The sequence below is a fragment of the Pseudonaja textilis genome, chromosome 2, assembly GCF_049901715.1.
Source record: "Pseudonaja textilis isolate UNSWEBS1 chromosome 2, rPseTex1.2, whole genome shotgun sequence".
Lineage (NCBI taxonomy): Eukaryota > Metazoa > Chordata > Lepidosauria > Squamata > Elapidae > Pseudonaja > Pseudonaja textilis.
The window spans coordinates 66,504,740-66,531,924 of NC_141991.1; the positions used below are offsets into that span (position 1 = coordinate 66,504,740).

Here is a 27,185-nt window from a genome sequence, read left to right on the forward strand (position 1 = left end):
CGTGCATCACTTCCAAACGCATTGACCTGTCTTTGCTCTTCTGCTCCTTTAGGGTTTCATCTGGGGCTCTGCTTCCAAAGCAGGAACCACTTGGGACGGAAGACTCACATTTTTAAAAAAAGAAAGGCTTGTGCATTTTATTTTGTCACAAAAGACTGAGTTGCCTTCCGATGACTAGGAGATCTCCCCTTCTTCCATCTGAAAATCCGCGGTTTTTTCCTCAGAGACCCAGGGGGACTAAGGAGGGGGAGAAGGGAAATCCATTTTTCAGGCCTGCCACCTGGCCTGCTTTATTGGGCTAATGGCATTCATAGCTTAAGTAGAGAGGGGCTCCGTTGTCTTAGCCTCCTAGACAGGCTCCTGAGGATCTGCGGAAGGAGCCAGGCTCTCCTCCTGCTCCTCCTCAGGCGGGAGTAATGCATCTCCATGTTCAAGTGCCTGAGCTGTCTCTCTCCCAGCCTCCCTCCCTCTCGCGTTCCTCCCCCCACCCATCAGAAACCAAATGCCTGGCTCTTCCACGCATGCTCCCCAGCCTCACACTCTCGTCGGCAGCAGCGCCTGGAACGGTAGTTGCGGGGCAAGAAGAGCCAGCCTGCCGCACCTGGGTCAGCTCGACATTCCGGCAAGTCAAAAAACAACAACATCAACAACAACAACAAAAAACCACCTCACTCAGACGCCACGCTTGATTGACCCCCCCAGGAGAGGAAGAAGCTCTCCTCCGGCTCCCAGGTAGGTGCGCGATGGACTTGGAAGCGCCTAACGCGCTCTGCCCACCGGGGGTTGGAGAGGTGGCGGGGGGTGGGGGAGAAAGGCGGCGGTAGTGGAAGGAACACACGTGCGATTTGTAGCTGGGCTGGCTTTGTTCGGAGACCGGTCCTGCCACCCCTCGGGGCCAAGGAGGAGGTGGAAACGAGGGTCCTTGCTCCCGATTCTCACTCCTACAGGTTATCTGGAGAAGGTGGCGTGGGCATCAGTCGGGCTGATCAGGGAACGGGTGGATTCTCTCCGCTGTTGTGGGTTAGAAGCTCCGGGCGTGCGGCTGACAGGAGCGTAACCGGGTTGGTTGAAGCCCCAACCCCCACCCCGCCCTCGCCTCCCGTTGAAATAGTTGGAGATGCGCGGCAGCCTGGTCGTCTACTTACGGTCATGCGTGTATGTATGTGTGTGGGGGGGAGGGGGAGTGGGATTTGCCTTGGTTCCGTTGCCCATGGTACGCGCTTAAGGACGCGTATTGGAATCGCGAGTTACCTTGAGGTCGGTAGGTGTCGACGCGTATTTTTGGCTTTGTTGTGTTTCATTCGCGGCGTGTTTTTGCCCGCGCCCGACCGCGGGTAAAATAATTCGCGTGGGCTGGATCCATTACGTGAGGTTTTCTTCCCGCTCGGTGTGCGAGGCTGCTGCCCTCGTTGGGTGTCTATACACACGCATCGGTAGTTGGAGAATAGGTTTGTGCACAGCCTGCCGATAGGCTGCTTCGATCCAACGGGTGCCTTTTTGGACGCTGCTTGGGTGGTGTGGGTTCCATTCATTGATTTCCCTCCGGGTCGCCCGTTGGCTTTCCGAGGCGATCATTCCATCACCGCCGCGCCGGGCTCTTCGCCCTCTTTCCCCTGCCCAGCGAATCCTCTTTGCCTTCATACCGTACAAGCCGTCGTGAAAAGCTCCTCTTTTCGAGCGGCGACAGCTTTGCTCCGAAGCCCCGCTTGCCTTCCCAGGTCCGCACACCCGAGTAAGCGATTGTCTGTCTGGCTTCTTAGCTCTCGGTCTGACAGCTGCCCCGGCAGGGATTTGACTTGACTTGACTGTTCGCTTCACTTGAATTCCTTTCGCTAGCCAGGTTTTGCTTTTCTGACTGTTTGTTTGGGGCTTTTGGTTTGCATGTGTTTTGGATCCTTTGGTTTGCATGTGTGTGCATGTAAACAAGGCACATGAAAGAAGAGGGTGTGAAATGTGGATCCCAAATGAAATCTGAATGTAAATCTACAGGTTTGAAATCATAAAGGCTACAGTTATTAAGCATCCCATAGTGGGTGCTATCACTTCAGAAAGAGGGAAAAATAATATTTTATTTGTGGGGTTTTATCTTAGAATTTCTTAGAAAAACATTATTAGCTTCTTATGATTATTACCATAGATCAAAGAGAAAAGAATAATACTGAATTGCCTGATAGCGTGGCCAGTGGTAGTAAGGTAGTATGATGCTGGAAATTGTTCAGTAAAATCGTGACAAACACTCTGTTGTAGATGGAGAATTGAAGCTAGCTAGCTAAAAGAAAAAAGCTTATCTTTTGCCTGCAAAGAAATATCAGGTTCAGTCTCCAGAACCTCAAGATAAAGAAAATTGCTCTTTGGGGTTCTGAAAAGTTGCTGCCACTTAGATCAGGGGTCGCCAACCTTTTGGACCTCAGGAACCAACCAAACTCGTAATTTTAAATCCCGCGGACCACTAATATGAATTTTGACTGACGGTGGCTTGCTGACATTGGTGGGAAAGTCGGTCCCATATTCCAGAGTTGCAGTAGTCACAGGACTGGCCCTTTGGTCATCTCGGAGCAGCTGCTCCTCCACCCGGGTGCACCAGACTGCCATGGACTGGAGGAGCTGCTCCGGGATGATCAAAGGGCCAGTCCTGTGACTGTTGCAGCTCTGGAATATGGGACCGACTTTCACACCAATGTCAGCAAGCCACCCCAGGGTGGATTTCCCTCCCCCACCATTGGTTTTACCTTCCAATTCCAGCTTGGGTGGCTCTACTCAAGGTAAGGTTTGCGCTTGGCCGAAGGGTGGGGGCCAGCGGGTGGGTGGGCCATGTGGGCAGCTCAGTCTTCTGTTCCTGCACAGCCTGGATTAATTGCTTTGGAGGGGGGTGCTTTTGGGGGGACATTTCTCTGCAGACAACCAAAATTCTCTCGCAGACCGCCAGTGGTCCCCGGCCCACCAGTTGGCGACAACTGACTTAGATCATCCCACCTTAACAGGATGCCCTGCGTATGCGCTGGGAACATACGTTGTTGTAAACTGCCCAGAGTCACTTAGGTTTAATGGGCAGTGTAAAAATGTGATAAATAAGTTTAAGCATTCCAAGCCAGCTTGGTCCACTCAACACAATATGGCATTAAGCCATTACTATACCTTCCTTTGGGATGAAGTAACCTCATATAAACCTTTGTCTACTCCCCTTGAGGATTTCATGCAGCAAGTAAAATTTGAAATTAAACTTGTGCAGTAAGTGCTTTTGCTTTCAGTCAATGTCTTCCTGTGACATGGTTATAGCTAAATAACACAAGGCATATTTTAATTGCTGCAGATGTGCCGTTAAGCAAAGCAGCTTTACTGGGGCTGGATAAGAATTGAGAAGAGACTGTGGGTTAATGGTAGCAAATGCCTTTTTTGTGGTCTGTGCAGCTGACTTGCTAAGGGAACCCTCCCAGCTGGCATCCTTTCAGAAGGAAACACATGCACAACATTGCTTGGGTGAAGTTCAAACCTTCCTTGAAGTCAGACTTTAATATCAGATGTGGGACTGGGCCTGTTTCTTAAGGAAGTGTGCAAACTTTGTGGAGAAACTTTGTTCTTGATGTGATGAGAGGTTGAACACTCCGAAAAAATAATGAGGAGTGGGTTATGACCCTACCAGTATGACTGATCTACAACTCTCAACAGCCTTAGCCAGCATGGCCAATGGCAAGGGATATAGAAAGTTGTTCAGCAACAACTCAGGACCACAGGGGTGAGAACTATTTGGGGAGCTGGAATTTCCCAGGGCAGGAATTCTGAGAACCTTCCATTGACCATGCAAAGAATAAAGGAGGGCTTCTATTAAACAGTGGAAAGGGTGGGGTTTAAACTCTGGAGGGTAGAAAATGTACCAGCAGCTTTAATGTCAGAAAGCAGTCCAAAGAGTTCATTGGCTTCAATCCTAATAAAGGACCAAAATTTGAGCTATGTAACAATTCAGAAGAAAAAAATGTAATTCAAAATACATGGGGTACTCAAGTCATACTTTCCAGCAATTACTTTAAAAAAAAAAGTTTTTCATGGACACGTGTGATTGTTGCTATGCAAGTCCAAGAAAAGGCACATTTCATTTATGAAGGTGCCAACAGATGAGGCATCCATATGCTCCAGATAATCTTTTTCCCCTTGGTCCTGATCATGGCATAGCCCTAATAAAGGTTTTGTTATTGTGGTATCAAATAGAGTGGCTGACAACAAATAATAATGCATAATTTCTTTAGACCTCTTGAATGATATTTCCTTTTATACCCTAATTTAAGGCTAGGCAACTTAGTACTTAGAGGTTGTGAACCGTGGCTGAGATGATTACATCCTCAAGAGGTTGCAATTCAAACCATCAAGAGGTTCCAGATTGCAATATCTGGCTCTGGCCTGATTCTAGATACACTGTGGCTTTTGCCTTGGAGTTGATTCGCAGAGAGTCATAGTTCGGTTTTTCTACTGAAGCCAACTGCTAATGGCTGGTGTTGATGTAGCTTTAGTGTCAGCTCAACCATTTGCTATTCATAGAAGCTGCAGCTTGCTGTTCTCTGTCCTTCAACAGATACTTGAAAGGATAAACATGCAGTGATAAATGAAAGCTTCTGGGCAGATTACCTAGATGGTAGCTTCTGGTCATGAAGGCAGCAACCTGTTTGCTATAAGCATTGAATCATTGTTCATAGTTCTCTGTGTGTGAGCAGCTGAGCATTGAAAGCATATACTGGTGACTGCCCAAAGAATTGTAGATAAATATAAGTAATGAGAAAGGAATTGCATTCTGAGCCATGGATGTGCCACAGGGAGCAGCAATTGATTTGCATCTGTTCTCAGCTTGGCACTGAGATATATTTCTGCGCGCACACACACGCGCGCGCGCACACACACACACACTTCCCTTAGTTGTCTTCATTTTTGTTGTTGCTGTTCTAGGGAAATCTGTCTCTTTATATTTATATCTGTTTGGAAAACTTGTAAATTATTTAAATCTTACTACAAATACCTTTTAGCTATAGATAAAATCATTCACGAAGAAACAGTTTAGTCTGATTGACCTGGTTTCATCTACTACTCTCAGGGGATAGACCAGAGGTGATTTAACAGCCAGATCTCTGCCGTCCTCTTTAAAATAATAGCTGGAAAAGAAGACACTGGGTGCCCTAAAGGTTTTATTTCATGGATAAAGGGAATCAGTTGTCCATTTAACTAATTCATAGTTTGCTATCAGGCACAGTGCTTTCCTTCTGACTGCTGCCAGCAGACATGGCCTGGTCAGAGAAAAGATGTGTGTGCATTCCCTATCGACCATATTCCCTTAGACAATTAAATTGGTCACTCTATAAAAGAAGAGATCAGATTGATTTGACACAACTTAGTTTTGATCAAGTCATGCTATTCCTGCTAAGCAATGTGTTTCTTTTTAAAGTACTCATAGATCATATACTTAATAGTCTAGTAGAGAATCTCCATAGACATGAAAAGAGATAGCAGAGGATATAACAGAAAATCAGGCTATTTTGAAAATAGACTTAAAATCAACAATATACAAGAATGACATAGACAAAAGTGTTGCATAGTATCTACAAATGAAACTGTCCAAGGTTTTATTAGTTAAAATAGATGTACAAATAATAAATGTACAAACAATAAATTAAAAGAGTGACTTGGATTTTAAGTCAGAAAAGGGACTTGGACAATTTTAGTACTTTGGATTTAGAAAAAAACCATAGGTGTGTTATACCTATAAAGAAATGTTGAGAAAAGGAAAACAGAGAAGAAATAAGCTTTTGGGACATTATCGAAAAAGAATAACCAAGACCTTTAAAACTAAAACAAAGCTTTAAAAACCAAGATTAAACTGTTTATAATCCTCTTTTTTCTAACAGCTTTTAATGGTTTTTTCTTGACTAGAGCTGAATGATAATGTTTTAAAGATTTGTTTATAGCTAAGATGTGGGAAGAAGAGAATTTTGTTGTATTTTTAAAGAAAGTGATAAGTAATGGTATTAAAATTTGACAGGAGATGAAGATAAGATGGTAAGAGATTGATTTGTAGGACATCATCTGAAGAGATTAAAAATTAAAAATTTTAATTTGCTATTTCTAGTAGATCTCAATGGAATTTTTCTCGGTTAAGTTCTAAAGGTTCTAAAGATAGTTTATAGATTGGAAGAATATTTTTTATTTGTATTTATTTGTTTGTATAACTGCAAACACTGATGGTGATGTAGACAATTCTCAGTCATCCAGCTCATGGTTGTCCCAAAGGAGGCAACTGGACTTTATTGTTTTTCTTTTGAAGACTTTTCACTTCTCATCCAAAAGCTATAAAAAGCGTGGGTATCTGTTACCTAGAAAGATGTTATATAGGTAGTTTGTTTCCTATTTTTTACATTCCAGGTTATTGGAAGTTTTTGACACAGATTACTGCAGTGTCCTTGAATAATTTTCAAAAAAAAAACCCACCTTCTCTTGTTACTGATAGTGAGGCACTTGGTTAGTTTGAGGTTTGTTTGTTTTTAATGAACTTGGTCTCAGATTTGCCATCATTTCTTCTACTAATGAGGATATGCAGGAAATGTAGTGGGTTTTTGTTTCCTTCTTCTCTTATAAATTTCTGTTTCCCCGTCTCATCTGTCTCTCTCATCAATATTTTTTTTATTATGTTGAAAGCTTTGTCTACATAGGAGATTCATATTTTTAGTTGAAAGTGTGAGAATTATTCCTTCTAGATGTTGCATCACAGTCTCAGCAATCCTGTTGGTGTTGCTTCTTTTTCCTCAGGGCAGAGGCAGAAATTCTTCCATTTGTAGAGGTTGTAGAGCACGGGTCGCTAACCCCCAGTCTATGAACCGGCACCTGTCTGTGGCATGCCAAAAACTGGGCTGCACAAACAAGTGAAGCCCCCTCTGCAGAAAGCAGGCAGCACATGAAATCACGCCCCCCCCCCCTCTGGTCTGCGGAAAAACCTCTCTCCACAGAACTGGTCCTTGGTGCCCAAAAGGTTGGGGGCCACTGCCGTAGAGTCTTTCCCCTTTTCCTTGAATTAATGGCAGCTGCTGTAAATCCAATGGTTGAAAAATATAGGGAGGCTTAGAAATCTATACTGAAGCTTCAGTGGAGAGGAGCTTCCCTTGACAGGTTTGGGTTTCTTCGTGTCACATTTCTCCCTCTCACTATCCTGTCCACTTGGTTTTTGTCTTATCTTCTGGGAGGCTACTTTGTACTGTTATCCCTCCCCAAGTGTCTTCTGATAAGTCGGATATACCAATAGACCAGAATATATGTAGCTCAGGTTGAACTGTGGAGTCCTTGATGCTCTCTGAGCTCTCTCTCTCTCTCTCTCTCTCTCTCTCCCTCTCCTCTCTCTCTCCCTCTCTCTCTCTCTCTCTCTCTCTCTCTCTCTCTCCCTCCCTCCCTGTCTCTCTCTCTCTCTGTCTCTGGACTATCAGCTTAAACTTGTAGCATGTACACAAGTTATTCTTCTCTTCAGAGATGAAAGCCTGCACAGAACATCCTCAGGAACTCATTAAAGCAGTTTCCCACTCCCTTGGTTCCTCTATGTACAACGAACAAATTGTGTCTTCCTCTTAACTCCTCTCATGAATTTCCTTACCAGATTCTTGCTTGCTTTCCCTGTTTACTTATTCAGTGAATTTGCTCTCTGGAGGACTGTTTTCTTTAGAAGTTCTTTGTAGCTGCCTCACCAAGCAATGCTCCTGTAACATACAACAGGCAAAAAGTTCCACAGGGTGTAGTTAGCAGCAGTTAGCAGTCTTGTCAGCAGTCTCTTTCCCTTCTAACTTTTCTTCTTCTTTTTCCTCCTCTCACCTGCCGGGTTTGCTTGGCTCTTTCTGTTTATTCACCCAACAAACAAAAGAGGAATATGGTGCAAATGTTATTCATTTTTTTTTCAAGGAAGGAAATGTTGCAGATTGTAGTATTTGAATCGGAACAAGATATGTAGCAGAACAAGCTCACAAAGTTCATGGATGGTTGTCTGCTACAATCTGCATACCTGTAGCCTGCATTGAAAAATAAAAATGACTTTTGTAAAACTTTCCTATCTGGCCATCATGTGGTGGTGCTTCTTACATGATCTTCAGTGCAGTTTTCTGTAATGAATTCAGTGAGATTTCCACTTAAGATAGCATGTATAAGACAGCACTGCAAACCATTGGAAACCGACTATAGATCATTACATTATAAGAAAATAATGTTTCTAAAACAAATTTCTTAGGAAATTGTTCAAATATTTTGAAAGAGGGAAGAAACTGATACCTGTCGGCCACATTAAAGCTTTCTCTTTCCAAGCTGTTTCTGACATTTTTGCCTCATGCATCTGATTCTATTTTCAGGGATAATGAGAAGCATTGCCAGCCTCTTTCTTAGGTTTCAGTCAGAGCAGGGCTTTGTTTTATTTAGCTAGGCTGGGATAGCTGGTATCTGGGAGATGCAGAGAAAAGACAGTGGGGTTTGCACAGCACACACTGAATCACAAATTAGGGAGCTTTGTTGTAGTTGAGTATTTTATCTAAATTCACCCTGATTTCAGTCATCGTCCAGTGAGTTTACAGACCTAGAAAGTACATCTAATTGATGAATGGTTATTAGTCACTGAGAAATGTGTCATATGAACAATATTTCAATATCATGTATTCTTGCACAAGAGTACAATATTTGGGAGCTATGAAAAAAGCAACTTTCTTGAGAGTTTTTGCCTTGAAGTCCTTTCTGTCTGCCTTAAAATACTAACAGAGGCCGTGTAAGTGGTGTCCAGTCTCATGTCTGACTTGGGCACGGTGCTCATCTCTTCTTGGCCATCAGAGCCAGCATTGTCCAAAGACAATTTCCATGGTCATGTGACCAGCATGAGTATATGCCAAAAGTTCCTGGAATGCTCTTCCCTTCCCACTGAAGTGATACCTATTCATCTACTTGCATTAGCATGCTTTCAAACTTCTAGGGCACACACACATACCCTGCTAGGTGTGTAGTACAGGTAATTCTCGAATTATGACCACAATCGAGCCCAAAATTTCTGTTGTCACGTGAGAATCACTTGAGTGTTTATATGACCTTTCTTGCCACAGTGGTTAAGTGAATCACTGCAGTTGACAAGTCAGCAACCTGGCTGTTAAGTGAATCCGGCTTCCCCATTGATTTTTGCTTTGTCGCAAAAGGGGATCACATGACCCTGCGACACCATAAGTATGAATCAGTTACCAATCATCTGAATTTTGATCACATGATCATGGAAATGCTGCAAAGTTTGTAACTGTGAAAAATGGTCATAAGGCACTTTTTCAGTGCCGTTGTAACTTTGAACTGTCACTAAATGAACTGTTGTAAGTCAAGGACTACCCATAGAAATGCCCAGCAATCCCTATGCACACATTACTCACTTAATATAGCTCATCTGATAAACAGTACACATACTGTATGTGGTATATGCATGCTCAAATGAACCAGCAATAGTGCTCAGTGGCACTCGGATTAAATCAAGATACTTTGGCTCTGACAAAGATTGGAGGGATAATCTTATTAATCCAAACATTTAACTTTTGTAGGAAAATAAAGCTCATAAACCGTAACATATCAAATGGATGGTAAACTATTAGAAAAGCCTGCAAACAGATAGATTAGAAGCAATCAGAACTACCTTTGATTGTGTTATTGCATCCTACTTTCTTCTCATGTGGCATTCCTTACAGTTCCCCTCACTGTCTTGTCTTTTCGATGGAAATAACAACACATTTAACAGTACAATTACACAGAATCAGTCTGTCACACACTTTCCATTCCATAAAGAGGAACACAAGAATGTGTGTCTAACCCTAGAACAGCGTCCTCCATTTTAATTCCTCCAGATGTTTTTGGTATAATATTCTCATTGGTAAGAGTGGTAAAGATGCTAATCCTTGTTTCATAATTTGTCCAAGACCCTAGCCTGACATACTAGAGGCAGAATAATACATAGGGAAGGGGATCCTAAATGATATTGAAACAACATTTATACTATGCGAACCGTTTGAACATTTTCTATATTACAGCTAATCCTTGATTTATAACTGGTCTCCTAGTGACTGTTTGAAGTTACGACAGACCTCCCTTGAGTACTTATAACCCAGATTCAAAGTCCCAACGCTCTCCCCCATTCCTGGAATCACGTGATCATACTTGAAGGGCCCGGCAACATTTACAGCCATTTGTAACCTCCCACATTCATGTGGCTGAGGTTTACAACAGTTTTGCCTAAAACTGGCATTTACGTTTGGTTTTCGGAACAACCGGCCCATAGGGAACCATTGGTTTTCTTAAAGTCCATGGTGTTCACTTAATAACTGCTGCAAAAAAAGATCATAAAATCAGGTCAGTCACGTGGATGACCCTATTTATGATAGTTGTGAATTACAACTGTGATGGGCAGGCTCTGTTATATCATAATTCTAGGGTTTATCTGTATTGGCACTGTCCAGAAATACAGTGGGCTGAAAGCATTTTCATCGTAATTGAAAATAATATCGTTAAATATTTAGTTTTATTTTTTTTCTGCATTAAATAATGAGGCAAGTATGAATTTTGATGCTCTGTAATAGCAATAACACTTAGACTTACATACCGCTTTACATCCCTCTCTAAGCAGTTTACAGAGTCAGCATATTGCCCCCAACAATCTGGGTCCTCATTTTACCTACCTCAGAAGGATGGAAGGCTGAGTCAACCTTGAGCCTGGTGGGATTCGATCTGCCAAATTCTGTCAGCAGAAGTAGCCTGCAGAAGTAGCCTGCACCATTATCCAGTCCAATCCAGCTGATCCTGCCTTTCTTTGCTGTATATCCTGATTATTTGTCTGTGCTAAGACAAGTGGATATGAGTTGTTTCTCTTTCCCCAAACCTCATACTACCCTGATATCAACTTGTCCTGTTTTAAAATTTATTTATTTGCCTATTGAGGTATCTTTTTTTTTTTGTAAATTTTATTTGAGTTTTCACAGAGAAAAAAAATACAAATAAAACATCTTTTTTGAAAGTAGCGTAATCCCGGGTTTACATTTCTTCGTACAGACACAAATTCAGGTTCATGCTCATTTTTATATTCTATTCCATATCTTATTACTATTTTACATTTTCTGCATAGCTTCTCCCCTCTTTTAATTTTCTCAATTTTATTTTAATTATCTCATCTCAATTCAGATCATTATATTTATATTTTTTGTCTGTCCTGTTTCAATTATCTATTATCTTTTCTTATTAAACAAAATTTCTCCTGTAGTTACTGATTGGAGTATGACGCCTTTATATCTTTTCCCTAAAGTTGTAACATTCAATATAATACATAACGTCCATTCGTATTCTGCTTGGTACATTCTTAAATACACATTGTATTCTTAAAAAAAGAAAAAATTATAAATGTATATAATTAAAACAACATTCCATTCCAATTCAATTCTGTCATTAACATTAATATTCATTAAAGCCTTAACATCTTTAACATTACTTTTCAATTAAATATATTTCTGTGGGAACAATTATAAGCTTTCCATAGTTAGTTCCCCCCCCCTTCACTTATATTTTATAAAACATTAGCTAATTAAAACGTTCCATTCCTTCCTAATTCAATTTTCTCATTTATTTTATTTCACTTATTTTATTCACAAACATTTCATTAATTACACTATTTTATCCCTCATTTTAATCATACGTTGTTTCCAATTTTCTAAAGTTATTTCTATTACTAGTATAACAATACAAATCTTATGTACCTTTATAGAATCCCTTTTTCAGTTAGATTTTCACCCATTATCTCTAAATAGGTCCTGTTTCTCTATATCTTGCTCCAGTCCTTTGTAACTTCTTTTCCTTTCCTTCTTCCTCCTCTCTCCCCTTTTTACCCCCTTGTCTCTCTACCTCTATTTCTCTCTTCTGTATTCCCCTTTTCTGTTGCTTTCCAGTATTATACTTATTTTTCGAATTATTTTTCTTTTCTTTGGTTGTTTTTTTAAATCTTAAATTCTCCATTCTCTCTCCCCCTTTCCTTTTTCTTCCCCACATAAAATTGCTTGTTCATTAAAGATGGCTTCTTCTTTGTCCCAGTCTTCTTGTTTTGCAGTCTTTTCTTGTTGTTTCTCATAGTTTCAAACCTCCATTTCTAAGAATTGAAAAACGAAGCCAAAAGAACCCTTCCTTTCTTGTGCATCTTCTTTGTACTTTTTAAGTTCCATTTTCAATTCATCCAGAAGTGGTGCCATTGTGTAAATTTGTAAACAACCACCCGATTGATTTTAGTCATTCAAATATAATAACCAAGAATCCAAAGATCACCAAATAATCCAAATACATGCAAGCTGTTTCTCTTTTGCTCTTTTTTTTCACTTTCTCTTCCTGGGGTTTCTATTTAGTTGCAAAGTTTCAGTTAAAATGTATCTTTTAGAAGTCTTGTTGAAGTTTTACTGTAGATTCTTTTTAATTCCAGGCAGTCTCCTCCCTCTTCCAGATTCTGCCCTTATTCTTTTTCTCTCCCTTCCTGCTTATGAAAAAGAAAAATTTTAATGTCCAGAAATCTTTATTATCCCTTTGGCATTTTGTTTTATTTTCAGCTTAATTGCCTATTGATGTCAAAGCGGATTTTTCCGATTTCTTATTTAAGTCTCTTAGTTGTCAGTATAGGGAAGGAGAGAGAGAGAGAAAAAAGCCAAACCTTTCCCTTTTCACTTTCCTTCGCTGCTTCCGACTCTTCTTTGGGAGTGATGTTATTTTTTGTAAGTTTAAATTCCAGGGTACCTGAGTTGTTGCTTTTGCAATTTAACCCGGTCAGCCAAAACTTTCACTTCTTATCTTCCTCCTGCACATTCTTTTCCAGTTGAGTTCTCCTTTGTGGTGCCCATTTCTGACCACCGCTGCAACCGCCTTCGGGAAAGGGAGTAATGGCCAGCTGAGGAGGAGAGATGCAGCTCTCCTCGACCCTGCTGGCAGTCTCCCCCCTCTTCACCACCTCTACAGGGTGGCTTAGCCCCGAAACCAGACGGCTCGGGGCGCTCCAGCGGCAAGCCCAGAGAGAAACCATGCACGATCGCAGATTTCTGTCTGTCACCAAAGCCCTTCAAACCGGGAGTCGCCTATTGAGGTATCTTAATCAAGGCAGAAAGGGGGAAAAATTAGTGTAGAGTGCTGGATGCTCGAGGTGAAGATATTTTCTGTTAACTATTAGTAGCAAGTCTCAAGGACAAATTTGAGTAAGGCATAAAATGGAAGTTTGAAAAACAACAACCTTGCTCTCCCAGGATCCACATCAGAATTATTTCTCCAGTTCACCACCATTCATAAAGCTGCTAATTGTGTGTATGTTGCCTTGTCTGCTTGGGCTTTAAAATAAGTAATAGATGAATGCTGGGTGATTTTTAAATGAATTGGCATATTTAGAAACTAGGGCTATTTGACACATTGTTCAACTTTCCCATCAGATTCTATCAGAGTGACAGCTGCTCTTGACTATTATCCATTATTCCAAGAATGCCACATATTAATAGCTGTTTACCTTTTTAAATGGTCATTGTGGTGCCAGTTACCAGCAAGGGCAGCTTGATCAGAGCACTTGTGGAGTGCCACAAACCTTTTGTCCTTGCCTACATGTTATAATTGTAGGTTGTCTGTAGGAGACTGTTTAGATAGTGTTGGTTTAGCATAGGGAAGATTTAAGCTGAGATGCTGATTTACCTCCCACCTGGTGATATTCAGCAAGTTAATAGCTTACCTACCTCCCGGGTTTTTGGTGGGGGTGGTGGAAATTCAGTAGGCTGTCACAAGTTGGTTTTTGGGGGTGGGGGTGGGGGCAGAATTGAATGAAAATAAAATAGTTTGTTATGGTTTTCAGATGAATGGTATTGTTCACCGGTATTGATTATTTGATTGATTTTAGTAGTTGGGATAAGGATCAACTCTTTCTGATCTCTTATAACTTTTGTTTTAAAAGCCTTAGTGATTATCTTTGGTAGGATTACTTCTCATTTGACAAGCCTATAATGTAGTTCAGCCTAGAGCTGCAGTCACCTCTACCTGTGAGTAAGTCAAGCCAAAGTAAGTTGGATTGATTTATGTGTAAACATCTTTCCATTTAACAAATCACTTGTTCTCCATGGGAGATAAGGAATTCCATGCAGGCAAGAGACCCCTTTCTCCATCATTCCTTGCCATTCTCCTTCATTTCCATATTGAGAAGAAAAAAAAATTACTCTTCAGATCTGTAATTTGCTTCTGTATTAATAAATGATGGTCCTTGGTGCTCTCTGAGCTTGTTTTCTTGCAGGCGTTTTATTACCCAAATTAGGTAATAATCATCAGTGCACTGTAAGAAAAATCTGCAAGAAAACAACCAAGCTCAAGGAAAAACCAGCAACTCTTCATTTCAATCATGAGTTGCAAGTTTTCTCCTTTATAGGTTCACAGATTGTTCATGCTGATTTAGGGAAAGTGAGGGCTTCATTTTTACAGCTCTGAAAATGTAGGTTAGTAGTCTCTTAAAATGCCAAGGGGGGGAAAAAGGCAAGAGATGAATTGCAATTTGAGGCATCAGTTGGGTTTATGCATACACATAGAGCTTGGCGTTTCTAGCAGGGCTCCCATTTTATTTCTTTTTTTGATGACAAATGATACCACTCTATCATCTGTCTGTCTGCTGCCCCCATAAAGACTATTTATTGAAAGCTATCTTCTAAAATTAAATGAAATTGCAGTTTCATACTGACATCATTGTAATCAATAGGATATATGTGTATAAATAGGGCAGGGCATAAATGCCTTATTTGGCATCTTTAAATAAGGTTGGGGATGAAAATGACATTGTTGGATGGTTTTGAACGTATTCTGCCAAGGTGGCTGCTGGCTGAGATCTCAGGTTTTGTGACATTTTTATTGTTATAGAGAATCTCTTTGATCTCTGCAGTCTTGTTGGGTCTGCCATCAAAGGAAGCAGCACCCAGCTTTGCCCCAATTACTACCTAAATAGAAGATATACATGGCTGTTGATTCCCTGGTTAATGGTTCCCAAATGATGCTGGCAAATCCAGTTGAACTCCCACTCAGCTAGTAGGGGACCAACTGCACTCTGCCTGAAAACCCACTTTTTATAAATTCTCTCTTGTTGTGATCTTGTGGCTTCAGTTTATGGAAGCACATTTAATTGCAGATGGACAGAAATGAATTTACATTTTGCTCAGATTGTAAATGCCATCTCCTTATCTGCATTTAATATAGGTCAACATTACCCAGCCTGTGTATCCTCCAGAATGCTGGACTTGGGGGTGGGAATGCATATCCCATAATTCTCTAGCCAGGCAGGCTATATCTGAGGTTCATCCAGGTGAAGACGCTCTTTGACCAATGTTTGTCGAAGAAGAGTTAAAACTTGACATCTTTTTACCAGCCACCAGAATTATGCAAGAGGTTCAGGATTCTTTTTATTTGCACACTAACAGAATGGAATCACATCCACCCAAAATCAGCTGGCAAAAGAACTATTGTGTTAAAAATAGGGCTGTAGGAAGAAAAAGCCATGCCGTTGGGTGGTGTCTCAGAAAGTTGCTGACTGCTCCCTTCGGAGTCCCTTTCCCGCTCCCTTTTGCTCGCATGATCCAGAGAGCAAGGCAGGCAGCCCACCCTATTCTTCCCAGAGCACATAGGCCAAAAGATACAGCCACTGTGGTACAGTGGTTAGAAACACTGGTTTGCATGTTTTCCATGCCAGTGTTTTTAAAAAAATAACAATAACCCCAACAGGGTGGAAGCTGTATTGAACTCAGCGGCACTTACCTCTGAATAAACATGGGTTGTGTTATGTCCTGAGAACTCTAGGAGTTCTCACTCAGGTCCACTCACTTTGTGTGGGCGTTATTCCCCCATTCCCAGCAGCCAGCTATAAAAGCAGGCTGCGGGGTCCAACCAGTTGCTGATTGCTGCGAGCCAGTTCCAGGCGTGGCAAGCACGGTCAGCCCTTTATTGTAAAATAAAGTATTGTTGAACTCATGCTCTGGTTCAGCCTCTCATTGCTCAAACTTAACACTGGCGACGAGGATGGGATGGCTACCAGAAGCACCATGCAACCGCTGAGTCACTAGCCACCGATCCGCAGCCCAGAGAGAGCGATCGGCTGGCGATAAGGGAAACGCTGATCCGCAGCCAGAGAGAGCGGTCAGCCAACAAAACGAGCGATCAAAAAGAGCAAACGCTGATCCGCAGCCAGAGAAAGCGGTCTGGTTCAAAAAGTTAGAAGTGTCTGTAGCCGCTTGTTAGCCCCGCTACGGGGAAAGTGAAGCGCTGCGAGCCGCAGCCGCTCTGTATTTGGCGCGAAATTCAAACGGGTGTCATTTGAATTTCGAGCCAGTAGGAGACACAGCACAGCGCTGTAGGAAGTCACTAACGCCCACTTTTGGCGCGAATCAAGACACCTCCAACGGCTAGCAGCCAACGTGGTAACCCAGAGAGAAAAAGAGAGGGTAGCAAAAAAACCTCTCCAGAGCTGATATCACTAGTAACTCACGAGCGCCCGTTGTCCCAGAGAGATTTTTTCCGCAGGTAGCCCAGCCGTTCCAGCACCATGAGTTCCAACCCAGTATTCCCGGCGTTTAAACCAGACGAAGAGAAGTGGGAATCGTATAAGAACCGCTTCAATCATTACATAGATGCGGTCGGCCTGGCGGATGCGGGAGAGCATCGGAAAAATCCTATTTCCTAATCTACTGCTTAGCCACCGTTGCATTTATACCGCCGCAGCACTCGTGGCGCCGAGAGAATTGAAAACGTTCCGTGGTCCGAGTTGCTTGAGATCCTCACTAACCACTACGCTCCCAGGCCTTCACAAATCGCCAGGAGGTTCACGTTCCGTATGAGGAAGCAATCAAGTAAGGAGACCATCAATCAATATATGGCCGCCTCAGAACAGCAGCCCTGCACTGCGGGTTTGGAACATACCTGGAGGACATGCTCCTCGATCAATTAGTTTGTGGGGTCAAGGATCTCAACCTACAGAGGCGCCTGCTAGCAAAAGACCTCAACCTCGCGCAAGCGGTCGAGGAGGCCCTAGCAGCCGAGCTAGCAACGAACTCAGCCACCGAAATTCAGGGCCCAAGTGCCAAGTTGGCATCGTTCCCAGTCCATTCCGAAGAGGTGGAAGCGGAGGAAACCCACAACGATGAAAACGACGTCCACCGCCTCGCCAACGACAGACGATCGCAGGTAGGGGCCAAACAAGAATACACCGGTCCACCCAAGCACATCACACTGTGCCTAGCCTGTGGGGATCGCATCAAAGGGCCACCTGCAAGTTTAAAGGAGCCACTTGCAACAACTGCCATAAGAGGGGGCACATCGCGAGAGTCTGCCAAGCCCCTCAAAGCACTGCACACAGACCCCCGTCCTCGCACTCGGGACCACAGAGGCAAGTATTAAACTGTCGTACGCACCGCCTTGCCAGGCGTACTTGCCACACTGTTAGTAAAATTTCTCTCTCCGTTTCCCTAGAAGGTAAACCGTGCCACATGGAGGTTGACACAGGGTCAGCGCTCTCAATAATCTCGTGGAGCACCCTCAAGAGACTCCATCCCAGCCTATCTACTACCCGGCTTCAGAGATGCCAGTTCGGTCTGAAGGACTACCAGGGGAAGGCCATTCCCGTGATCGGCAGAGGCAAGTTCTTTGTCAGTTTTAGAGCTTTTAAAGGCCACCTACCTCTAGTGGTAGTTAACGGCAATCTACCCACCTTATTGGGGCTCGATTGGTTTCCCCACCTCGGCCTAGGGCTAACAGGAGTCCATGCTGTCTCAACCTCAGACACTGACTCCTTATTCGCTGACTACGCAGATGTGTTCAGCGAGGAGCTGGGGTGTTATAATGGAACCCCATCTCGTTCACCGTTGACCCCAGGCAGTCCCAATCAGATTAAAACCACGTAGAGTTCCATTTGCTATTCGACCAAAACTAGACGCTGAATTGGATAAACTACTAAAACAAGGGGTCATTGAGCCAACAGATTTCGCCAAGTGGGAGACGCCCATTGTCACACCCTTAAAAAGATGGTAGCCTGAGAATTTGCTCGGACTACAAGACAACAATCAATAAATATTTACAAGTTAGCGCCTACCCTGTGCCCGTCATTCAGCACTTATTACACACATTCGAGCCGGGCAGTATTTTTGCTAAATTGGACATGTCTCAAGCATATCAGCAGTTCCCTGTTGATAACCAAACAGCGGAACTTCAGACCATCGTCACTCACAGGGGTGCCTTCCGATGCAAGCGTCTCCAATTTGGCGTAAGTGTTGCCCAGGGTATTTTTCAATCCCTCATGGAGCGGATTTTACAGGGCCTCCCTGGTGTAGTACCCTACTTCGACGACATCTTGGTCCGGCCAGGGACAGACCCCAACTCTTCCAGAGAGTGCGAGCAGTGTTAGAGAGGTTCAGACAGCATGGCCTCAAGTTAAAAAAGAAAAATGCGCCATTGCCACTAGACAGGTGGACTTTCTGGGCTATAAAATTGACGCCTCTGGCATTCACCCCTGGAGTCCAAGGTTAGGGCAATCCACGAAGCTCCCACACCAACCTCCAAACGGAGCTACAAGCTTTCTTGGGGCTGCTGAACTTTTATGCATCCTTCTTGCCCCATAAAGCCTCAGTAGCCGAACCCCTACACAGATTACTAGACAAAAAGTCACCGTGGCACTGGGGGCACAAAGAAGACCAGGCGTTTAACGCCGTCAAATCACTACTTACGCCAGAGGCAGTGCTCATCCAATTCGACCCCAACCTTCCTTTAGTACTGGCAGCAGACGCATCCCCTTTTGGAATTGGGGCGGTCCTCAGTCACAGACTCCCCAATGGCGCCGAGGCCCCCATCGCCTTTTTCTCCAGGACGCTCTCGGCCACGGAGCGAAACTACAGCCAAATAGACAAGGAAGCCCTAGCAGCTGTTGCGGCCGTGAAAAAGTTTCACGAATTCCTTTTTGGCCACTTCTTGAACTGGTCACCGACCATAAGCCCCTCCTGGGCCTACTGGCCGCGACAAACAGACACCTCAAGTCCTTTCCCCTAGGATGACAAGGTGGACACTTTTCCTAGCGGCCTACTCATACAAACTTATTCACCGCCCGGGCAAGACTCTATCCCACGCCGACGCTCTCAGTCGCTGCCCCTTACCCGCTCCGGCTGAAGACCCAGCTCCTGTCAACGCCATTTTCGAAATCACCCAGTTGGACCTGCCCATCACCGCCCTTGACATCGCCGCTAAAACCAAGGCAGACCAAGCGCCGCCCAGGTGCTCGACTGGGTGAGGGAGGGTGGCCGGGAGGCAACGTTGATAACAAATTCGCACCCTTTAAGACTCGCATGCAGGAGCTGTCCAGTTTGCAGGGTTGTCTACTGTGGGGCACTCGAGTGGTCATTCCGACCTCGCTGCGCACCCGAGTCCTGGAGGCGTTGCACGAGGGACACCCGGCATCGTGAGAATGAAGTCATTAGCACGCAGCTACGTGTGGTGGCCGGGTCTAGACGAGGACATTGTCAATTGGGTAAGTTCCTGCAGCATTTGCCAGGAATCCCGTCCTGCTCCCCCATCGCCACCCCTACCAGATGGGAGAGCGCCAGCACCCTGGTCTAGAATCCATATCGATCTGGCCAGCCCGTGCATGGAAAGATGTTCCTAGTGGTCGTGGATGCTTATTCCAAATGGATAGACGTGGCACAGCTATCCACGACCACCACACTAGCAATCACCAACGTGTTAACGCGCCTGTTCGTTACACATGGACTACCCGACTCCATTGTCTCCGATAATGGCCCACAGTTCGCATCAGTAGAATTCAGCCGTTTTGCTGCCAACCTGGGCATTCGCCACATTTTCACAGCCCCATTTCACCCTGCCAGTAATGGGTTGGCTGAAAGGGCCGTCAGGACCACCAAAGAGGCCCTCGCTAGGTTTGGCAGGGATGACTGGCACCACAAACTCGCACGGTTCCTGATGAGCCAGCACTCAACCCCCTGTACAGTCACCAATAAGTCCCCAGCGGAACTTCTGATGGGCCGGCGCCTGAGGACTGTATTGGACAGACTGCACCCTCAATACTGCCCTGACTCTCCCCTCGCTTCTACTTCGGGGGTTAGACATTTTATGTTACAGGAGCCAGTATTCGCAAGGAATTTCGCTGGGGACCCACTTTGGATTCCAGGCGAGGTCATCGCCGTCACCGGCCGAGATCGTATAGGGTCAGGCTGGAGGATGGTTGAGTCTGGAGGAAACACATAGACCAGCTTAGAAGGCGCCCCAGCACCCTTGCCAACAAGAATCCAGAGTCTCCAGTCGAAGAGGAACCACCACATCCGTCGCCCAGCCACATCGCACCCAACGACCAGTCTGCACCAGCGGTCGCTCCGGTCAACCCAAACTCGGACAACAGCGCCCAGAGAGTTGACCAGCCTGATCCAACCCACGAGAGCTCGACCCCAGTAACCAACCCGGTGGTTTCCGAGGATGCCCAGTCCGGAGGGAGCGTTGGCGACACTATGCCGGCTCAACCGTCACAGACTGATACCGAACAGACAGACAATGTTCCCGAGCTGCGCCGTTCCGGGCGCCAACACAAACCCCCGTCTACCTCAAGGACTATGCATGTTCGCATCTGGGGGAAGGGGTGTTATGTCCTGAGAACTCTAGGAGTTCTCACTCAGGTCCACTCATTTTGTGTGGGCGTTATTCCCCCATTCCCATTGGTTGGTTCTCTCCAGCAGCCAGCTATAAAAGCAGGCTGCGGGGTCCAAACAGTTGCTGATTGCTGCGAGCCAGTTCCAGGCGTGGCAAGCACGGTCAGCCCTTTATTGTAAAATAAAGTATTGTTGCACTCATGCTCTGGTTCAGCCTCTCATTGCTCAAACTTAACAGGTTGGATTATGTCAGTAGGACTTGGCTATCAGGAATGGGTTGTCTCAGAATTGTTCTGATATTGCTACTTTTGAATGTTGCCCAGCTAGACTTTTTTCAACCCAAGAACAAAAATCACCTCTTGGCAAGAAACAAGAAATTCATGCTTATAGTGACATGTAAGTAGCAAAAGTAGGAAGCATCCGTTCTGACGTTGCACTGAAGTGATGGCTACAACAGGTACATATTTCTCTCGCATATACATCTTTCTCACTTACATAGATGCAGCTCCACCTCAGGGCATTCAGAATAGCAGCTCCACTATATCTGACTTTGCCTGCACCCGGCCTTTCCCTGCATGAGCCAGATTCAGAAGTCTTAACAGGACAGATTTAGCCTGCATCACGTTTTCCCATCCCTCTGCCCCAGAAGGGATCTTCCCAATGGGCTCTCGTGAAAACATTGAGCAATAGTCATCTTCACGAAGCAGCCCAACATCAGAGGGAGAGATGAATAGGTGGGCCATGTCATAGTAGCGCGTGTCAATTTTTTCAACTTTCAACTTCCAAACATTAGGGGTGCTCAAAAGTTGTGACATGCCTTAGGGGTTCTAAAGATTTTTGGTTACTTTAATGTAGATGTAGCTACATAAATATCATAACTTTTAATATTTTATTTGTTTCATTTTGTCATAGCTTTGCTGAGAGATGTCTGTTAACTACTTTCCAGTGGTTACCTCAATTCATCAGGCTGCTGAAGAAGGAGAAGCCAGAAGGAACTAGCTGTGGTCCTGGTTCCTTGTGCTGTTGTGACTGTACCTCCTCTCCGAATTGCTCTGGGGCCACCCACCGCAACCCTTTCCGCCTCCCTCTTTTCTTATCTTTAGTGCCTCTTACATTGTACGCTTAAGAACAGGGCAGTGGTAGTACGCTGCCAGTTCTGCTTGGTTCAATCGAACCAGTAGTATCAGCTGAGAGGAAGAAAAAAGCCTCCATCAGCTGAGAGGAGGAAGAAGAGAAAAGTCCAGAATCAGCCCTCCCACCTGCCCCTGCGTTCTTCTCAGCTGATTGGCGCTGCAGGAAAGCTGTGCACACAAATACCAAACTGGTAGTGGAACAGGTAGGATCCCACTGCTGGGAACAGGGTCTTTGGTTTTTATTGTAAATTAGAGCCCCTTTGCATAAAAGTAGGGAAAAGAAGTTTTAATTCTGTTCTGAAATAATAATAATCATCATCATCATCATCTGTGAGTTTAAGTCAAAAAGTAAATGACCTCATTGGGTTCGTGTTAGAACTGAATGACTTTTTGAAACATAGACTAGACCACAGTTTAGTCTTGATTTAGTAATCACGATTGGGGCCAGCAGCCTGGTCATTAAAACGACACTGCTAAGTGAAACTGCCGCTGTGCTTACAAATCTTACTTTAGTTGCCTTTGCTTTATTTACAGAAGAAGAATATAAGAAGAATATAAATGCTAAGACTCATCACAAAGTTGCTTCTTCATAGCTGTCATAATTGTGAATGATCTTGAGATGAGGCAGTCACTAAACAAGTATTATTTGGGGGGGAATTTCAGCCTCAATCCCCTTTGCCAGTTTTACTGAGTCTTGTCTGCCTAGCAGGTGGTAGAGATTAGAAACAACAACAGTATATTCAGACTGGCAGCATTATTCCATAAATACATCACCATGAGGCTTGTGGCTCCTCTGACTTTGCCACAATGCCGATCTTTGAATATACCACAGCTACCTTTCCATCCAATAGCAAATTTTGTGGCTGGCCTGGTCATAGGTTGCTGGTTCAGAGCACCAACATTTTACCAGGGGCTTGCCGGGTGCATTTAGTTCTGTGAGATTGCAGACTTGGGAGATGTCATGAAATGCAATGAAAGGCTCCAGCTGAGCCCTTCTATTATAACCCCCGCAGAGTCCTGGACTATACAAGCTTCAACCTCTACATACATATTTGGAGATGGGATGGAGGATGGAAGCAACCTTCTTTTAGAAGCCTGAGAAAGAAGAAGGTGGAGAAGAGGATTGCTTGCTTGTTTGTTTGATTGATTGATTCAGGAGATTTTGAGTTTTGGTATTGTTACACCAGTCAGTCTGCTGCTCTGGTTCTATTTGGGGAGAGCAATCTTTTTCACCAAGACAGAGGGGGCGACAGGCAATGCATTCCTCTTTCTTTAAATTTTTGTCCATTTTTTTCTTTGCATGTCTGTTTCCTTTCCACTCAACATTATCTACTGCACTTAAAATCTTGGACAATTCCCTCAAGCTTCCATGGTTCCTTTCTTTCTTATTTGGACTCACTGGACCATGATGCCCTGTGTAGCTTCCAGGCAAAGTTAATGCCCTTTGCTTGCTTGGTGAACTTTTGGCACACTGAAGAGATTCATCTCTGTAAGGAATCTTAAAAGTATATAGACTTCACCTCAGACCAGGACCTACAATATGTTATGCGTTGTTGTTTTTTCTTTAGAAGAATGAGCCCAGCGATTCACTAGGCGGCAGTTCAAATGTAGGGTCATTTGTTGTGCTGTATAAGTACAGATTTAGAAAGTTGAAAAATTGTTTAAGGTTAGAGGTCAGAGGGTGATATTGAGCTGCCTGAGCTGCTAGGAAAATGCAGAATTGCTTTCACGCAGAAACTTTTGTTCAGACTATGATAGGTGGCTTCTTTGGGTCTTAAATTTACTTTCCATTGTGGATGCTATCTTGCATGAAAAGCCATGTTGCTTCTAGATAAAGTAAAAATAACGAAATAGTGAAAAAAGTTTTTGGCAGAATGAAATGAAGAGACTGTGCTGTACACCTACTGTGTCTGCACATTTCAGAGAAAAATATCTACATATCCTGCTTCAGTTTCTATCTGATATTGTATTTCCTTGCTTAAGTTAGTCCATAAATTAAATTTTATACTGGGTGGAAGGTTCAATACCTTGAGAATTTAGTTTCACTGGAACGATAGTTTTGGAAGAAATGGGTGGTGTCTGGTGATATTGTAGAAACTGGGAGCTCACTGAAATTTCCAGTTGTTAAGAAGTAGAGTTGCAACATTCTGCATAAATCTTGTTCATCTTTTTCTGATTAGGACAATGCATTGCAAACTAAATGAATGTGTGCAGTTCCTTTGCATAAGAATTCAAATTATGTAAAAGAGTCAAAATCTTGGCTGCTGTGTATATTTATTTTGGATGTTGTTATGGTTTTTATAGTTTTGGAATTGTAAGCCACTCAGAGTCATTTAAGATGGGTGGCTATAGAGGTTGAATTAAAAAATGAAGTGAATAAATAAATACGAAACATAAATATATCTGGATTATATCACCATTCACGTTATTAAAATGAAGTAATTCCAGCAATAAGAATCATAAAATGGTAAGAGCTGGAAGGGATCTTAAAGATCATCTAGTTCAGTCTAACCAATGGAGGAATCCATTACTGCAGCATCCATGACAAATAGATTTTGACACCTCCAGCAAAGGACAGTCCATCCCCTTTCCAGGAACTCTCTTCCACTGTTGAACAGTTCTTACTATTAAGAATTTTCTCTGGTGCCCCATCAAAATCTGCATCCTTGTATTTTGCACCCATTGTTCCTGCTTCTGCTTTTGGTTTGTTCTTCATCCATTGTTCCATATCTTGAGATAGTCCAAACCAAGTTGGAACAAGGAGCTATTTTCCTAGATTTTTTTAAAAAAAATTGTTTACTTGTTTATTCATTGATAAAATGAATGGAAGAAAAAATACCATAATCTCCAACAAACAAAACATATGTTCAAGGCCTCAGATTGGGGAAGTCTGGTTTAGGAATTGGTTAACAAAATTATTTTATGCGCACATCCTGAAATCTTGACAGAAAACGCTTTTGTCCTCACAGGAGAATTTTGACTCTATGAGAAAGCTTATATGTGCTATCTATTTAAAAGGAGAAGGTATTTTAATATTTTATGATGCACTGCCTAGAGTTGTTCTCCGAGGGAAATGGGCAGTTCAAAAATGTTAAAAATAAATAAAAAATAAACAGATGTGGCAGTACACCTATGATATTTTAAATATGTGGACATTTGTCACCATTAACTGAAGGGATAACAGATTATTGACACCATGCATTTCTGGCATGGAAGAATTCGTTCTGATCATAATAGATATATTATGTGAGAGGTGGAGATGTAACATCTCAGATAATGTATGGCATCCTGCTGAATGGCCATTGATTGAAGCCCTATAAACTTGACACTGCATCCCAGCCAAATTAAGGCACGAGGGCATGAAAAAGCAAGAAAGACGGGCAAGCGCTTCAGATGTGCTAGATCCCTCCTCTTGGACATAAGGTTTGTGTTCACAAAGGGAAAGGGGAGATAGGTTTATTCACTGAGTTGAAGATTAATTTGGGGGCTAGATTGAAAAGGCTAGAAAGGAAACTCTGGGAGAGTTTCAGATCAATCTCTGTGTGAGGTAAGTTCTGTTGTGTAGTTCGGTTGTGTCAACGCATTTAGGCCACGGCTAGAAGAACCTGTCGATAATTGCATTTGGCTGCCCCTTCTGGGTTCAAAATATTCATATTTCAGATTGCAGGTTGTTATCTGAGGAACTTTCTTTTATCAACTAAGTTTTCCTGGGGAAAAGGGGGTTCAAAGTAAAATAAAGAAAGGTTGTTTAACGTGATCTATGCCAATGGTTTTCAAAAAAAATTCCACCCCTCCCATATCATATCTCATTCTCCCACAAATTTGTTGCAAACTCCAGATCTAACGTATTTTTGAAAGGGCCCAAGGGAGGAAAGGAAGCTGCTCAGGAAATGTTTTGAAATGGGAGAAATGGCAAGGAGGAAAAGGGTTACGGGCAAATGGAGTTTCGGGGGGAGGAAACTGAGTGCTATTTCCCTCTCTGCTTTTCCTTTCAAGAATCTCTTGTGAAAGGTGCTTTTATATTCAAAGAAAGGAGGTGGGGCATTAGCACATAACATATAGCAAGGTCTACGATGCTGCCCATTAAGATTTGGTATTCTGAAAGCCAGTATGCCTAATCATGGTTGCACTGCTAAGGCAGTTCCATTTTGGCGCTCTCTCTCTCTCTCTGTGTGTATGTGTGTGCTCTTTGTTGTGAGAATTGTGATGAATTGCAGCATGAGAAGGAGGGCTGTGCACGTTTCAGAAATCTTTCAGAAGTGCTTTGGGCTCTACCTGAGTATAAAACCTGCCTGCTATTAATTAAAGGCATAATGTCTTGGGGGTGGGAGGATTTTACATGAGCTGCATAATGAGGCTGGGTTTAATTAGTGGCAAAGAAATTCTGCAGTTATACGCGGACCAAAGTTCTTCTTCCAGACCATTTGGGAATTATTCATAGCCCTGATGAGAATAGTATTTTGTACAGAGTAACAACTTCCACAAGGAAGCATTTTAATCTGTCTATTGGCTTGTAGTGCTATAATGTTAGATACCAAAATAATAAAGTATGTCTGGATAATTCAGCCTCCAACGTAAGAGGGATGTTGTTTGAATGTGGGATAGTTTGGAAATTAATGAGTTTGTTTAGAGTCACAGAATTCCCTGTTCATTTGTAGAATAATCGTTTATTTTGTCAAAAGAGCCACCTGGAACTTTAAAAAAAAAAGCCTTACTGATTGCCTCATTTGTCTTTCCCTGTTTAGGGAAATCACTTTACTTGCTTCTAGTAAAATATGTGATCTACTGCTTCATTACAGTTGTGTCCAGATTGTTCTTCAGGCCACACTGCGGAATGAAGTGATGCATCTTTGTCTTCTTTTTTGTCGTATTAAAAATGCCCCATTTTTTTTCTAGATTAGTAAGATGCAGAAGATGGTGAACTTGAAAGAGGACAACATTACTATTATTAGTAGTAGTAGTAATGGAGTAGATTATCGATTAAAAGGATACAGTTTAGTCAATTTTTACAGATTTTAGTATTTGCATAAGAAATTCAGTATTGCTTGAACAGAATTAAATTAAACAGACCATTATGAAAGTAAAGAATGGGAAGAGAGGGTGACGGGGATGGAATTACAATAGTCCTCACTTAGTGACCATTTGAAGTTCTGACCTCCCATCCAAAAGCTACTTAAAACCCAGTTCTGGAATTCCAGCAGCAGCCAGTTTCAAGTAAAAAATGACTATAGGAATCCATTGATTTGTTGTACGACTACTACATTCGCTTTACAACTGCTTCAAAAAAGATAAGAAAATTGGGTTGGTCACATAGGTGCCTCATGACTTATGGCAGAAATTCCATGCTCCATTACAGTCATAAGTT

The 27,185-nt window shown here is 43.1% G+C and overlaps 1 protein-coding gene across 2 annotated transcripts in view; it reads left to right on the plus strand.

The window, feature by feature from the left end:
* Window positions 1-654: 654 nt before the first annotated feature.
* The window catches only part of GPRIN1 (G protein regulated inducer of neurite outgrowth 1), a 34,772-nt gene continuing 8,241 nt past the window's right edge, over window positions 655-27,185 (plus strand). The window contains exons 1-2 of one of the 2 annotated variants that reach the window (XM_087924194.1): window positions 702-736; window positions 21,600-22,023. The gene's annotated coding sequence lies outside the window, so the exon portion shown is untranslated. Of the gene's footprint in view, window positions 737-21,599; window positions 22,024-27,185 lie in introns of both variants that reach the window. The other variant, XM_087924193.1, reaches the window with a different exon arrangement.